At 36.8% G+C, this 17,332-nt stretch overlaps 1 long non-coding RNA gene across 1 annotated transcript in view; it reads left to right on the forward strand.

The window, feature by feature from the left end:
* LOC134658410 (uncharacterized) overlaps positions 1–16,916 on the forward strand; it is a 152,928-nt gene extending 136,012 nt beyond the window's left edge. The window contains exon 3 of the long non-coding RNA XR_010097700.1: positions 16,532–16,916. This is a non-coding gene — a long non-coding RNA (uncharacterized LOC134658410). The remainder of the gene's footprint in view (positions 1–16,531) is intronic.
* Positions 16,917–17,332: the final 416 nt, after the last annotated feature.

Raw genomic sequence — 17,332 nt, forward strand, 5'->3', positions numbered from 1 at the left:
CTAAACACCGATTATAACCGCGCTATAACCGGGCTATAACCGTGAAAATAGAAGTTCGCAAATTGCGGGCATTTTTCTCTGTCACTCTAAGTACGCCTTCATAAGAGGAAAAGAGAAAGATCCCCGCAATTTGCGAATTTCGGTTTTCGCGGTGGCCCCTTAGGATTCGACCCCGTGACTCCTACTTAGTAGGAAGAGTCGCTACCGACTAGGCTAGGAGGATATTAATAATACTTAGTTAAGGACCCATCAACGTGCACACTAGCGCCACTGCTAAATAATTGTGATTATTTCAATTTAACGAAAGAAATTTAAAAAAAGGGGGCATCAAACTAGTTCCTATGTTGCCGGATTCGTCAATCTATAAACTCAAAACAAAAACGGCCGTTTTAACTTTGGACGCATAGATTGACGAATCCAGCAACATAGAAACTAATTTGATGTATTCAAAAGGTACTTTAATACAAGATACAGTACGTAGCGCCCTTTTTAAATATATTTCGTTAAATTTAAATAATCACGATTATTTAGCAGTGGCGACCTAAAACAACAAACAATATGCGCGTCCCCAATTATAAATCCCTTCGCAGAATCAATGACATATGACATAATTATATTTAATTAACTGAATTCCAAGCCAATGAAATAATTAATTAAAATGGTGAATCGTATGTCCTCTTAATTCTGAATGTTATTATTGTTTGGCTGAAAAAGGGTTATCTTTTGCGGTTTGAGCAGTAACGGGAAATGACATAAATATTTCGTGGATACATGTAAACATATATTAATTGCTATAAGGAAAAGTGTTAGGTCAGTAATGAATGAGTTGGATATTAAATATATGCCCTACAAATACGATTTTTACTCATTATTATTTACAACGACGGGACTTAATAACTACTACTGTAACTAGGTTGTCACAAGTGATAGGTAATTTTCCTCTTTTGCTTATTTTGTCGCGTAATACTACTTACTACTTACTGCGTACTTAATAAATAATAATAATATATAAATAATAGTGTGTGTACTTAATATTTAAAAACCGTAATTAATCATATTTATAAAATAACAATTTATACAAATCACTCTTATATTGAGTTATAGAGAGGCAAATAGAACGAACTAAGGGTTTCGCGATACTCGCAGTACCGTAAAACGGGGTGAGTAGGTTTCGCGGGGAGAGGTGGGTTATGAATGGGGAGAGAAGGTTTGCGAGGGGGGTGAGAAGGGATTTTAAGGCTACTGCTACAAAAATAATGTATTCCAATTTAAAATGGAGCTATAGTAATACGCATAATAAAAAAAATCGATCCAACAATCTTCCAAAATCACCTTTGTATGAAAACCCCTCTCACCCCAAATACGAGGCACTACGGGGTGAGGTGGGTTTTCCTCTTTATCGTCAAAGTTATGAAATGGAACTAGGTACCCAAAATAAAATAAAAACTAAAATACAAACGTCCGGAACACTTATTATATACACCATTCAGTTTTCATATGTAAAAATAAAATGTTATCGAGGTTTGAATTTCAGTTTTGACCCTACTCACCCCATTTTACGGTAGGCCCTCAGGTCACCTTGTGCGGCCGTTCGTTCAACGCTTGCGCAATCGTTTTTTGTTTTCTTTACTTATGCGATTTTGGTCGGTGAATTCGGATGCTTTTGGACCTGTGAGACAGATTCTAAAATGGAGGGTGTTCAAAAAACTTTATATACTTATTAAATTAAAATGCAGTAGACTTCAGGAGCCGAACTTTAAGGGGCTATTTAATATATTATTATAGACATTTTATTATTTATATCTCGTAGTAAAATTCATTGTGTCAAGTAGAAAATACTTTTTATATTCCACATACACTCTGAGTGATATACATATATACCTAAGTATATTTCTCAGTTCTTGAGGAAAAATATTAACCAACTTCGAAATTCGCGGAACAATATTTTTATTAAATAATGTAAATTGGTAGACAAATAAATTTGAAGGACAATCACATAAATCAATGTTACAAAGTTTCCTAGTTTTTAAAAAGCGGCATTGAATAAAGGAATTCCTATCGGCTCACAAACCTCGCCGACATTTTGGACAGTCGCCATCACATATATCGGAGCAGCCAAGGTGCTCAAAAATATCTGAACACGCACTCTAACGCCCATACATTAGAGGCGTGTTCAGATATTTGTGAGCACCTTGGTCGCTCCGATATATCTGATGGCGACTGGACAAAAACTCATCTCGTTGAATCATCCTTACGTTAGCAAAAATACTTTATACATAAGTGTTTCATGCATTCTTTGTGCAGTCTTCGTGATGCAACGGGGGTAATGACCCCAAGGTGCCTGGGGCCCTAAGGTCTTTCAAGGGCAAGGCCAGGACGGACTAATGGGCCTTAGATATCTTTTGTTTGTGTAGCGGTAGCTGGTTTTTGGAATTCTAATTCGTTTTGGTATCGTTTAACAAAAATACTCTTTGAATAATATCACTTCGTGTGTGGTTGTTAAAAATCGTTGGTTTAAACTGGTTTGTGCTGGATAGAGCAGAAAAAATCGTTCTCCAAAAAAAAATGCTAAAAACGCGTATAATTGAATAATAAAACTAAAATTTTGCGTTAGCCTTTTCTACGGCTAATTTAAGTAAAGAAATGAAAATTATTTTAAAGTAAAGTTGTTTTGTTATTAGCAATTTTTTTATGAGCCTAAGTCTTTTTTGCTTACTACATATCAAAATTCGAAAATAGGCTGTGTATATGTTTAGCACGTTTTGCCGCGTTAAATCACAGTAATAGAAAACCGGTTATTAATAAATATCCTTACAAAACGAACCTCTTTTTATAACTTTTGTATACCTATCTGCCTATTATATCATGACATAATCATAATTTCCGTGAACTAACCAAACCTTGGTTAGGTTAGGTTAGGTTAGCGGTTAGCCGTTACCAAATAGACCTGTCAAATGGCACGTTTTGAAGTATCCCACGGCCTAGAGTCTACGCTTATTAAATCGTAGATCGTACCAGGACTTCACAGATATGTATCTAAATAGATACCACAAAGAGAGTGATCTAAATAAAAAATGTGCAGGACTTTTACTTTTCTGTTGAAGTAACTAGCGCACTCAAGGTAGGTTTTGTATGAACATTTTTCATAATTCATTTATATTTTATTACATGTGATATTCTCGTAAATAACTAGAGGACCTGCGTTTTAAAACTTTACCTCGCGTCTGATAGAATTTATTTTTGCATTTTTTTTCCAAGAAGGATTTTTCTTGTCTTTATAGGACAACGGAGGTTTGAACCCACAATTTTTGACTACCACTCACGTATAATAGAACATCGGAATATCGAACTAATTTTGGAACCTTGGGATTTTTTTTGCCTAAAATCATTTTTACTCATATTGGAATTTCAGATGTAGTCCGAATACTCGTAGTCCTACAAAAATGCATAAAAAAATCACTTTCTAAGTTCATAAATAGCTTGAAAAAAATAATCAGGCACTATAAAATACAATATAAATTTGACTTAAATCAAACCTAAAACGCATTACTGTAATGACCGTCAGAGCTTACGTTCATGTAAAGGCATAATTAATTTGATAAGACCGTAAATGTGATCTGCTCCGCTAGCACGCGATATGAGCGCATTTTGGTGATCTATTTAGTGTCAATATCTGTGTAGGAACCCTTACACGACTTATATTTTTTGTCCCACCACTGAAGCGGCCTGTTCCAAATTAAAAAGACTTTAGTGAATACGATGTTTAAAGTTCCCGGACCCGGTTTTAGTATAGTAGTCCTATTATGCTTTCTGGGAATCAAACCATGGACTGTCTGGTAGGGCAGGTCGCGGTCACCTTGCGGGTCATTGACCTTAAATTACAGACTTGTATTATTAAATGGTATTATGGTAAGGGCGACTATAATTCTGGTGGTCCTTATGACAGTTAATTTTTATATGGATTAGCTGTCATGTAAAATGTTTGTAGACATGTATTTTGGAACTTACTACTTTTTTTTTTAAATAAAGTTCAAGGTCTATGAGCGGTAGACCTCGCGATAAGCTTCATTCTTCAAGCTTAAAAATGTGAGAATAAAAATTACTTACTTCGTTGAGTTATTATCACAACGAACTCAAAATGGATTAAAGTGCCATTAGACTCTACTGGCACTTCAGTCCTTTATGCAAATTTCCACCATTTAGAACATTTTCCAAAAAACGAAACGATAGAAAAAATCTATCTAACTACCGAACCTACTCACAAAATTTCACGAGAATCGGTTAAGAAATGCGACCTGCAGAACGTCCGGACATACGAAAGGATTTTTCCCCCGAGATGTAAGGGGGTCTCCTTCGCTTTTTTCGCTAAAGTGGAGTCCAGACGAGACAATTTTTCGCCAATCTGATGAAATTGTCCGATCGAATCAGGCCGTGCGGACGCAAACGCCAATTTGATTCCCCGATCAAATCAGTAGGTGCGGACGCAAAAAAGTTAATAGTATCTATGGAATGCAAATAGGTGATTAAATTGTGTACGTGTGGACGCTACATGAGATTGGCGCCAATTATTTTCCTGATCAAATCGGTCGATTTGCCCAGCTCGTCTGGATACGGCTTAGCGCTCGGTCAATTAATCTATGATGTCTTGTCATTTAGTTTGGTAACATTGAGATTCAAATTAGGGCTTGTCGGGGCCCTAGGGCGAATCTCACAGAACATATTAAAGAGGCGGCGACACGTACCCTGCTCGCATCGCCATTCTACTTGTTCTGTGGCGAATCTGAGTTTGGTCGCTTCGATCAACTTGCTTCGCTGATTCTTTAGAAATTATCGTTGCTAATTCAAGATACAATACAAATAATACAATACAATACAAATACTCTTTACTGCACACCTCAATAAAAGAAAACAATACAAAAAGAAAACAGAAACACAAGCAGAGGTAAACAACAGGCGGCAAGATAGTATATATGACGTTATCTATGAAAAGGGACCTTAATGTCGATGGCGCTTACGCCATTATTAACGATGCTCCGATATAAATACAATGCCTCGCGAAGCTGTGCGGCGTAAGCGCCATCGACAATAAGGTCCCTTTTCACAGATAATGCCCCATATAATAGCATGTACAGTCAGCAGCAGAAGTTGGTGTTCAAAATGATCTTGAAGTGACTTTATTGTTAAGAGAATAAGAGCGTGTCAAGGCAATTTTGAACACTTCGCCAGCTTAGCAACTTCTGCTGCTGACTGTATTAATAGCTATTATGTCATTAATAAAGCGTGTACGTGCAATGGTCCACGTTTGTTGTTTATGCGAATTTAGTTTAATTGTATCTCGGCGCCATTTTCAAGGAATTCACGTGGTAGTTAGCAATAATAGAATAATATTAATAATAATGTTAAAGTGGGATGGTAATATTTACTTAGGTACTTAATTAATTAAACTAACGGGTTCACAATCTTACGGTGTCATATACAATACAACAAGAACTGCAAGCATAACATGCAATAAAAAAACCGGCCAAGTGCGAGCCGGACTCGCGCACGAAGGGTTCCGTACCATTCCACAAAAAAAAAGGTAAAAAATATCTCGTTTGTTGTATGGGAGCCACACTTAAATATTTACTTTATTCTGTTTTTAGTATTTGTTGTTATAGCGGCAACAGAAATACATCATCTGTGAAAATTTCAACTGTCTAGCTATCACGGTTCATGAGATACAGCCTGGTGACAGACAGACGGACAGTGGAGTCTAAGTAATATGGTTCCGTTTTTACCCTTTGGGTACGGAACCCTAAAAACGTTAAATAACTTTAAACGTCCTTCAGTTTTAACAAGGTTATCGTATCATAAACATTGTAGGTACTTACTATCTAAATAAATTGCCACCGCAATATAGTATTTATCATATTAAACATAAGGTATTTTAAAGCGGTAAGGCGATGACGCAATATGAACGAGTTATGAATAATTCCGACCCTTCCTGGAATCGAAGTCTAGACCGAGGCTGTCTGAGACCTGAATCGATAGTGCATGCGACTTAGGTACCTATATGTAATAACCTGCCATATCTTTGAAGAAACTCTAATTTTAAGATTAACAGCATGGCCCAATAATACCTACTTTGACAAATATTTTTTCACCTCAGCAGCTCGAACAAGCAAAATCGCATTTTGCTCACTGAGTGAGACAAAATGAGCAAAATGCAATTTTGCTGACTCAGTGAGCAAAATGCGATTTTGCTCACTGTTTTTAAGTAGTAAAGTACCCTTGTTCGAGCTGCTGAGGTGAAAACTTAATTGTTGGTATATCTTAAGCAACCATGAGTGAATAGAGGTAAGTGATGAAGAAGGAATACATTTTTCGGGTTCTCTAATATGTTCTCTACTGCTGAGGTGAAAAGTTTTGTGAACTACACGAGATCAAAGTTATTTACATCTCGTGCGCTTTTGAGTCCCTTACTACGCTCAAGATTCTAAATTAGGTTCACTCGCTACGCTCGTGAATCTAGTATAGAATCTTTCGCTAGCTCGGGACTCAAAATAGTCAAAATAAGCACTCGAAGAAATATCAAACTTTGATCTCTTGTTGTACAAATAACTATTACGTCACCCTAGGCCCGTAAGTGGGATTTTCTCCCCGCTACGCGAGGAGAAAATCTCACTTCGTGGCCAAGGCAAGACGTAAAACTTTAGACAAACCACGGGCGGTAATTCGTAAAGCCCCAGATCGCATATTTATGGCCCTCACCTTCGGTTCGGGCCACATATCATTTTTCATTTTTTTCTAAACTGAATAGTTTGCCCGAGAGATACTTCCAAAGTGGTAAAATGTGTGTCCCCTCCCCTGTAACTTCTAAAATAAGAGAATGATAAAACTAAAAAAAATATATGATGTACATTACCATGAAAACTTCCACCGAAAATTGGTTTTTACGAGATCTGGTAAGTAGTTTTTTTTATGTGTCATAAATCCCCTAAATACGGAACCCTTCATGGGCGAGTCCGAATCGCACTTGGCCGCTTTTTAATAGATAGAGTGATTCAAGAGGAAGGTTTATGTATAATTTGTTAATCCGTACGAAACCGGGCGGGTCGCTAATTCTTAATAAAATAAATGACTGTTGATAAGGGTTCAAACAGACGTTTTAAAGTCCCCAATTTCAGTGTACTCATGACCCTAATAATTTCACCTAACTGCAGTGTATGGCCCGTTTATGGAGATATTTGTCCATTTTAAAATTTTCTTTTGTTGGAAATGATTCTGTGTATTGTTTGGTTACTTAACTTCTTATAGTTTGTTCCGAATTGCGACCTCACGATTGTGTTAAGTCAGCAAAAGACAGATAAGTTAAGTACTTACTAGAAAAATATTAGGTATGGGACGCTCTTTGAAAACATTTTAATTTTTTTTAATTATAAATGGGCTTACTCATGGCCACAGACTAGCCGAGGCGAAGACGTGGCCTACGATGGAGCGAGCCTGCCCAGAAGGTGCTGCCTGTTCACCCCTGATTTGAAGGTCAGGTTTTCATTTAATTTTCTCTTACCAACGCATAGGTAGGAGATTAACCTACTATATTTTTCTGATACATCAGCGTTTCATCCCTTTCCCATTTTCTGTCGCTTGACGCAAAATTACGAAAAACCCTCGATTCACTTGTTCGGCCGGTTTTCCCTATTACTCAACCCTTTTTAGTAAGGGTGACACACACCCCAAAAGGCATATACGGCTTAAAGGGAATTAAGGTATGACTCATTCAAAATAAGCTCATTTTCATAATAATAATCTGGATTACTTGTTGAGTACAGTAAGCAGCAGAAGTTGCTAAGCGGGCGAGGTGTTCAAAATTACCTTGACACGCCCTTATTCTATTAACAATAAAGTAGCGTCAAGATCATTTTGAACACCTGGCCCGCTTAGCAACTTCTGCTGCTGACTGTACCTATGTTGCAAGCTTTATTCTTCATGAGGTTTAGGAACGTTGCACGTTGGTGTCCCTGGCAAAGCCTAGATAGCTTATACATAGTTCGTTTTTTTTTAGCATTAGAAAGAACTTGAAAGAAGGTAAGCGATCTTGACATGTTTTTTAATTGAAAAACGCTTTTTAAAAATCAGTAACTATTACTTATGAAAGCAGAAGAATATAAATGATCGTATTAGATTCATAATTGTTACATATTTGCCGTAACTTATTTTTAAAATGTGTGTTTTCAATTAAAAGACACATCAAGATTGTTTACCTTATTTCTAATGCTAAAAAAAACGAACTATAGTAGTTTGTTCTTCTGAGGATTGATTCCTGCCACGAAAGGATAAATTGAGGTACCGACGTAAAAACACTTGTTCTTCGTCCTTTCTTATAAGTACATAGTAAGATACATATATATATTTACCTACTTTAATCAGTATAAAAAAAATGCTATAGGTATCATATTTTCTATGTGGAGACCGACATTTTGCGCCTATTTTTTTTAAATATGCCGCCGTTTTCGACTGTCGGAAATAGGGTATTTTCCTACTAGTCAAATCGGTTTCTTTTTTAGAACTGTCAAAACGATTTGCTAATATGGAATTTATATGAAACATTACATCGTGACGTCGCGGTCAACTCGCCTACTTTTTATATTTCTATCCGATTTATTAAATAGAACTTGTGTTTAAAAATAACTGCTATCTATGTTTTCTAATAATTATCTGGTGCTTTATTTCATGCATGGTGTGAAATAATTTATTTTAAATGCAGTTAAATACCCTATTGCTTGCACACCATAGTAAGCGGTGGTAGTATATATAGCAAATTAATAAGAAGACACAACACATTTACATAGGACCAATATGTACCTAACTGACATCACCCTTCCGGTTGTATCATCCAATGGACATTTTACATCGCAAGATCTTTCTCGAGAATATCCTCTTTATTCCCATTGAATAAGGTTCTTAATACCACTCCGGATTTTGTGAGATATGCGAGTGACACTGAGAGTGTTCTGTCATTGAGGTTTCTAAGAATGATGCATATTAACCACCCAAATTGTGATCACGGTCAAAACAATAGGCTTATTTCCGTACAATGCAGAATTATATTAACCTTTTGATCGCCAAAAACAAAAGTAATTGGCAAAGTAATGCTAACAAATAATGGCAAATTAATTTACATTCGTGTTATTACTGTATTTGGCAAGAATATTTTTTTTTATTCTATTTAATATTTAGACACAATGTTGCCGATTCTATGTTGACAATTTGATAATGTTTGCCCTTGTTATGATACGACGTTGACGATTGCTTGAATGTACCAAAACGCAAGGTTAGCGGACTTTAGGACTTCAAAAGCTGTATTCAGGGGATACGGTGGGTGACTATATCTTGGAATATAGTCAATATAGGTACTGCTTACACGGCAACGGTTTCACTTACTTGAAGGAAGGACCCCCGAAGGGCCCGAAACATGTCGCAAATAGCGACTAAAAATCAACTGAGTGAAACCGTTGTCGTCTAAACAGTTTAAAATATGTCTCACGAAAGTTTAATATCGAATATAGGTAAGTACTGTTACAAAAGCAAATAATATACACAATCACATATTATTTCTGAATTCAATACTTTCAATAACACTTGACATCATTCCGATTTTGGTCGCACTCGTGGTACGAGTATTTAACAGGCAATCTTGTACATTATAGAATGCGTGCACACAAGAAGGCAGTTAGGAACCTGAAGACTTTGTTAGGTTTTGTGGAGGAGCTGGGGTAGCGCTACCTCGTTTCACGCACAATGGTTGTCGATTTGTGTACATAATACATACCTAGTATTTTTTTTTTACAGTACATTGGCTTAAGCTGAGTCCAGACAGATGAATCAGCCGATGACTTAACCGTCTCAGTTTGTTTGTTTTGATTCTTTGACAGTTTATTTTAGCTCTACCGCATGTCGAGATCAGTTTTTCTGCACGAGGTCAATGACCTCTGGTGGTGCATAGCAGACCAAGTCAAACATCAGAATGACATCAGAATGGTGTCATTTAGTTATCATGCGATTCGCACGCGCCTTGCACGGACAAATACGATCGAAATGCACGATATCTTCATGATTTGACATAATTTAGATATCATTCCGATATCAGTGTACATTGCAATTGAGCTGTAGATCTTTATTAGGTCCGCTTTTTTCATTAGTAAGAAAATAGCTATCGTCTAGAAAGAGTAAAAAAACAGTAGAGACAATCTTACACAGATTTTTTTATACCACATAGGTGGCAAACAAGCATACGATCGATCGACCGCGTCCTAGCACTAAGCTACGCAAAGCTTATAATAGGCGACGGTATACGTACTTAGATACACAGGCATCTCGCTCGCACTTATTGGTGCGCGTTAGACATGCGCATTGACATGACTCAAGGTCGTATCAAAATCATAACAATTATTTACAACAGAATCGGCAGTACTAATAATTAAACCCACATGCAGACTTCGAGGGGGTTAGGGTAACCTCAGAATACTTGCAAATAAATCATGTGAAAAACTGAAACAAATAAGTGTCCTTTGTCCGTCGGCACTAATTTAGGTCAGTCTCGAAACGAAATGTCTCCAGCTTAACAGAAGATCACACGGAGAATGCGTCTTGTTTCTTTTGCTGATATTCATATAACATAAGTATGTATTTGTGTGAGAGTGTAGGTACAGTTTAAATATAATAAATGAACAATTAAGACCGGTCGTTAATATTAGGATGTTATTAAGGGCAAATGTTTAATAATGTAAAGCCAGGAAATTAGAAACGAACAAATGATATGGCGCACCGCGTGAAACTTGCGATGTGGATTTGGTGATCGCGCGGGATTTACCTCGATAAGTCTGAAACTATAATTGCAGCATGCAAATTAGACATGTTTTTGTGATTTCTTTACATCGAGCCAACTTTCATCCTATAGGGCAGTGGTTCCTAACCTTTTCAGTCCGGTTACCCCTATGACTAACTAGGGAACCTGATTTTACCCCTCCTCATAATTCATAATTCATAATTCATAATTCATAATTTATTGCATAATAATCATGTGGTACGAGTACAGGACAGATATTACATCAGGGTAAGTTCACACATGAACCCTGTTAGGGCACAGCAAATGTTTCTTAAAACTAAACTATAACTAGGAGGTGCAGTGCAGGCACATGTGTAGGTACATAATTTAAAATAACGCATTTTGGTACTTATGTTCAAGGCATAAGATTAAAAGCTAATATTTATTATTTTATACTTATGTTATTACATTAATTACTTATCTGGGTATGATTTTTGATAGGTACCATTGATTTATTATTATTAATTTGTTTCTAAATACACTTCCATAGTATCATTAATAAATTAGCATTAAGAATGTTTAATTCAATTCATCATTCATTAATAAATTAGCATTAAGAATATTTATTCAATTTATCATTCATTAACAAATTAGCATTAAATATATTCAATTCATCGATTTATTATTCATTCATTATATAATATTATAGGTAGGTATATTTAATTTCAATTATCATTATAAGTTATTATTATGTAATTGTTTATTTAATTATTATTTTATTTTATTTAGGCAATGATTCATCATTCAGGTACTCGTCTATGGAATAATAGCATTTTTTTAGCAATAAATTTTTCAGTTCCCTTTTGAACACGTTGTCTTCAATTTCGGTTATTATTTTTTCGGGTAGTTTGTTTGCTACGAGTATGCATCGATAGTAGGGGCCTTTTTTAAACATTTCTAATTTTGTTTTCCTCCTCCTCCCAATGTTAATAAAAAAATTAAACGTGTACGTTTGTTGTATTGATATATTAGGTTAGCTTATTACCCCCGTAAAATACCAGTTTTACCCCCACGGGGGTAATTACCCCCAGGTTAAGAACCACTGCTTTAAGGTTTTGGTTGGAGCCTGCCCTTGCAAATATAGTCTAATTTCCGTGTAGTTTAATAATTCAATATAAAAACTACAATTAAATTTTACTTTAACCTGCTCTTAGGAGCCCATCAACGTGCACACTAGCGCCACTGCTAAATAATCGTGATTATTTAAATTTAACGAAATATATTTCAAAAAAGGGGCCGCTACGTACTGCATGTTGTATTAAAGTACCTTTTGAATACATCAAACTAGTTTCTATGTTGCTGGATTCGTCAATCTATGCGTCCAAAGTTAAAACGGCCGTTTTTGTTTTGAGTATATAAAACCCCCCGTTTTTTAAATATCTTTCGTTAAATTGAAATAATCACGATTATTTAGCAGTGGCGCTAGTGTGTAGTACACACTAGCGCCACACTGTGCACGTCGATGGGCTCTTAATAAATGATTCAATTTACCACGGTGTATGCGGTAATCTATCTATTCTGTCTGTATCCTCGCACATTTTGCAGTCAAGGCTGACTCACTCGGCGCGACGACGGCTGACTCAGCTCGTTATGCAACGCGTTTGTTTTGTTAGGTTCAACCAACCCATGTGTGGGATGGTATCTTTATAGTTCTCGCAAAGAGCTTTAGAAATTAGATCAAGATTGTTGGTACGAAAAACTTAATACTAGTACGGTTACAAATTTCCCCACGAGCTTTAGAAATGAGATCAAGATTGTACGAGTAGGTACTAAAAACTTAATACTAGCACGGTTACAAATTTGTCTGAATTATATTGAATTGTACTTATCTTATCGGAGTGTATTTTAGCGCACGCGCAGTACGCTAGCGAATTTCGCTTCGCCATTTTATGAGAATCGGTTGAGAAATGCAACCTGTAGAGGAGACCTGTGGCCCGTTTATCAAAAGCTTGAAACTTGTAATACAAGTGGAAGTCAAAATGGGACTGACACTTATATTACAAGTTACAAGCTTTTGATAAAGAGGGCACTGGGGATGTTTCTAAAAAGCTTGTAACTTGTAATACAAGCGGATGTCAGTTTTTGACAGCTTTTGTTAGAAAGGGACTACCAGTTGTATTATAAGTTACAAGCTTTTGAGAAACGGGCCCCAGCAGGCCAGCTGAAACGGAGACGCGTTGTTCGTGCTTTGTGCTCCTTAAGGTGACAGTCCATTTCCAACCGCAGCTGCACTACTGTTCATTTTACTATGGAAATTGACAGTAACAGCGACGCGTTCAGTACCAGTAGTGCAGCTGCGGTCAGAAATGGAATGTTACCCTTAGTTTTAACGTTTTAAAAACAGTGTGGTAACATGGTATGATAAATTTGGATATGGATTTTAAACCCCACTAACCATCACTTGCCTTCGTATAAGATAAGTATTTTACGCAGAGGTGTATACTCTGCGTAAAATACTTATCTTCCAAACATAACATGAAGTACAGCGATTCAAGACATCCAAGTCCTCCGAGAATAAACCAGTGTCCTTGATTCCTCCCTTGTGCGCCGGCGTCGTCTTAACGTCCTTTTTTTTTTAACTCACGGCCTTTTTGCTTGACTCACGACCTTTTTGCTTGATTCACGGCCTTTTTGCGCTCACGGTCTTTATCGTCTGTCTGCGCTAAACTTGGAAACGGATACATTGCCTGCTGAAGGGAGTTTTTAAAATAAACATTAGACGGGGGAAAAGTTAGGCCTTGGTCGCCGGTTGACGCTGCTGTCCGCTGCGTATAGCGTCAGCACGTTCTAAAAGTTAGGCCTTGGTCGCTGGTTGACGCTGGACGTCACGTTCTAACAGGCCAATTAGAAATCGCGACCTCTCGGAGTACCAGTAACATCTGAGCTACCAAAAATTGCCAGACCCGTATGATGTCATATATTTTCATTGAAATTTGACGTTTATTGTAAAGTTTCTACTCTCCGCTTGGGAAGTAGATGCAGACTTAACTTGGCCGGACAGTATAATACAAGCACCTTTAGAAATCATATTTAAAAATTTTATTAATTAGTTTTTTAGTTGCATAGTCATTAAATTTAAGTGATTATTCAAGGCAATGTAACGTTCAGCCATATTATAGTAAACAATGTAGGTAATTCAAGTTATATGTCATACTCGTAACTTACGGGAAATCAATACGTACCTACATATATATTTATGAAAACACTGTCAATACTTTTTACATAATGATCATCACTTCGAATTGTGACTACTAACAATCTATAAATAAGGTGTAAAAACCTAAAACTTCCATGAGTAATGCTAGTTACATAGTGTTTCGATTAATTTAATTATGTATAGGTTTAAATAAATGAGTTATAATTAAAATTGCATTACCAGTATTACCACGAATGATGTGTAATCATAAATACGAGGGCTGTTTGATAAGTACCCGTTTTCCAAATATATTAATATCACGGGCCGAAAATATGTATAAAATCGTTTTAAGCCATTAGATAAGATAAAAGATAGTTTATTCAAGTAGGCATAATTACAATGCGCTTATGAACGTCAAATAAAGCTAGGTAGACCGGCTCCAACCCTACACCTCTGCCCCGAGAAGATTTAAATTTTCAGAGGTGGGAAAATTTAAAAAAAAAACAGCATTCTTTTGTTTTTTTCTCATTTGACAGCGATTCAGTGAAAGCGTGAACTTAAAATTGTGAAAATGGAGAAAGAGCAGTATCGGTCTGTAATTAGATTCTTGTTTTTGGAAGGAAAAACATGTGATGAAATAAAAGTAAGAATGCAAGCGGTTTACCATGAATGTGCTCCTTCTATGACAACCGTCAGATACTGGTTTAACGAGTTTAAGCGGGGGAGAACAACCGTCTTTGATGAGGATCGCCCAGGCCGCCCAATTGAGGTGACTACAGACGATATGGTTAAGAAAATTGAAAATATCGTTTTAGCCGACCGCCGAATTGAACTTCGAGAAATCGTTGATGCTGTAAATGTTCCAATCGAGCGGGTACAAAACATATTAGAAGAAAAATTGGGTATGAAGACAGTATCGGCGAGGTGGGTGCCGCGTTTACTCACGGAGGAGCAAAAACGGAACCGACTGACTACTTCGGAGCAGTGTTTGGCCGTGTTCAAACGTAACCCGAAGGAGTTTCTGCGTCATTTCGTGACCGTAGACGAAACGTGGGTCACCACTACCCCCCGGAAATGAAAGGGCAGTCGAAGCAGTGGATTTTACCGGGTGAACCTGCGCGAAAGATAGCAAAAATCGTTCCATCGGCTGGAAAGGTCATGGCGACCGTTTTTTGGGATTCGCAGGGTATTATACATATTGAGTTCTTAGAAAAGGGGAAAACGATAACAGGGCAGTACTATGCCAATTTATTGGATGAATTTGACGCTGGGTTGAAGGACAAACGACCCCATTTAAAAAATAAAAAAGTACTGTCTCATCACGACAACGCACCAGCTCATTCGTCTAGAGTTGTGATGGCTAAATTAACACAATTACGCTACGCCCTATTGCCTTACCCCCCGTATTCTCCAGATTTGACCCCATGCGATTTATTTTTGTTTCCCAACCTGAAAAAATGGCTCGGTGGTAAGCGATTTGGATCAAATGACGAAGTCATTGCCGCCACAGAGGCCTATTTTAATGACTTTCCGAAATCATACTTTTTGGATGGTTTATTGAAGCTTGAATATAGGTGGAACAAGTGTATAGAGTTAAAAGGAGACTATGAAGAAAAATAAATGCATATAAACAAAAACAACTGATTATTTTTTTCATAAACGGGTACTTATCAAACAGCCCTCGTATATCCGATATTGGCTGTGTGCAGACACCCGCGTGGTGGTTAGATACAGAACAGATTTATTATTTATTTATTTACATTTTTTAAAGCTAATGAAATATCCCCAGATAAATTAGTGACAATTCATCAGCATAAACTAACATTTTCATATTGAATCGCTGTTATAAACTTAATTATAAATCTAATACTTTTTATGAAGCTTTTTTTACTTGATTGCTATATAGTACTTTAAATTAATTGCAGTAAAGGAATAGTAATATTCCTTATTCCGATAAGGCTAAGATTTCTTTTTACGGTGAAACGAACACCTTACCTATTAATACGTATTCGAGATTTAGAACAAAATAATGACCATAAATGTTCCCTTTCATTTCTTACTTACAAGTTACAAAATTTAAATTTTAATAGACATATTTCACATCAAACTACCTAACAGGTGCCTCAGCGATATCGCCATCTAAAGACGATTATGAAATTTGACACATGGCTAAAATAGATCACTGCTGAATGTTATTCATTCCTCATTGAACACAATTACACGCAAATTACCCAATAAACATATGTTCGGCACAATGGAACTTGCATTATGTACAAAGGGGTTACCAGACGTATGGATTTTTCTTGACTGCGGTATTTCCGGACCGATACGACCTTCAAACCTTCAAGAAAAGGGCGTACTCCCATCTTAAAGGTTGGCAACGCGCTTGCAACCCTTCTGGTGTTACGGGTGTCCATGGGCGGCGGTAATCGCTTACCATCAGGTGATCCGTCTGCTCGTTTGCCTCCTATATAATAAAAAAAAGCGAAGTGCGAGTCGGACTCGCCCATGAAGGGTTCCGTATTTAGGCGATTTATGACGTATTAAAAAAAAAACTACTTACTAGATCTCGTTCAAACTAATTTTCGGTGGAAGTTTACATGGTACTGTACATCGTATATTTTTTTTAGTTTTATCATTCTCTTATTTTAGAAGTTACAGGGGGGGGGGGGGACACATTTTACCACTTTGGAAGTGTCTCTCGCGCAAACTATTCAGTTTAGAAAAAAATGATATATGAAACCTCAATATCATTTTTGAAGACCTATCCATAAATACCCCACACGTATGGGTTTGATGAAAAAAAAATTGAGTTTCAGTTCTAAGTATGGGGAACCCCCAAAATTTCTATTTTTGTGTGAAAATTTTAATGCGGTTCACAGAATACATCTACTTACAAAGTTTCAACAGTATAGTTCTTATAGTTTCGGAGAAAAGTGGCTGTGACATACGGACGGACAGACAGACAGACAGACAGACAGACATAACGAATCTATAAGGGTTCCGTTTTTTGCCATTTGGCTACGGAACCCTAAAAAGACAGTTTAAGAATGTTTCTGGTGAATCCGCGATGTGTTAGGACTGCGGCTAGAATAGAGAAAAGTCAGTTTAATGGAAATAATGTTGTTACAGATATCTGTTCCTGAGTCACGGGTGTTTATTATGTATTGAAATATTTGTATCTTACATATATTATATCGTTGTCTGAGTCCCTACCTACAACACAAGCCTTCTTGAGCTTATTGTGGGACTTAGTCAATATATGTGTAAAGAATGTCCTTTAACACGTTCACTGCGTTACGGGCTTACGGAGGCTTTTGAACCCCGTT

Source organism: Cydia amplana, chromosome 22 (assembly GCF_948474715.1).
Source record: "Cydia amplana chromosome 22, ilCydAmpl1.1, whole genome shotgun sequence".
NCBI lineage: Eukaryota > Metazoa > Arthropoda > Insecta > Lepidoptera > Tortricidae > Cydia > Cydia amplana.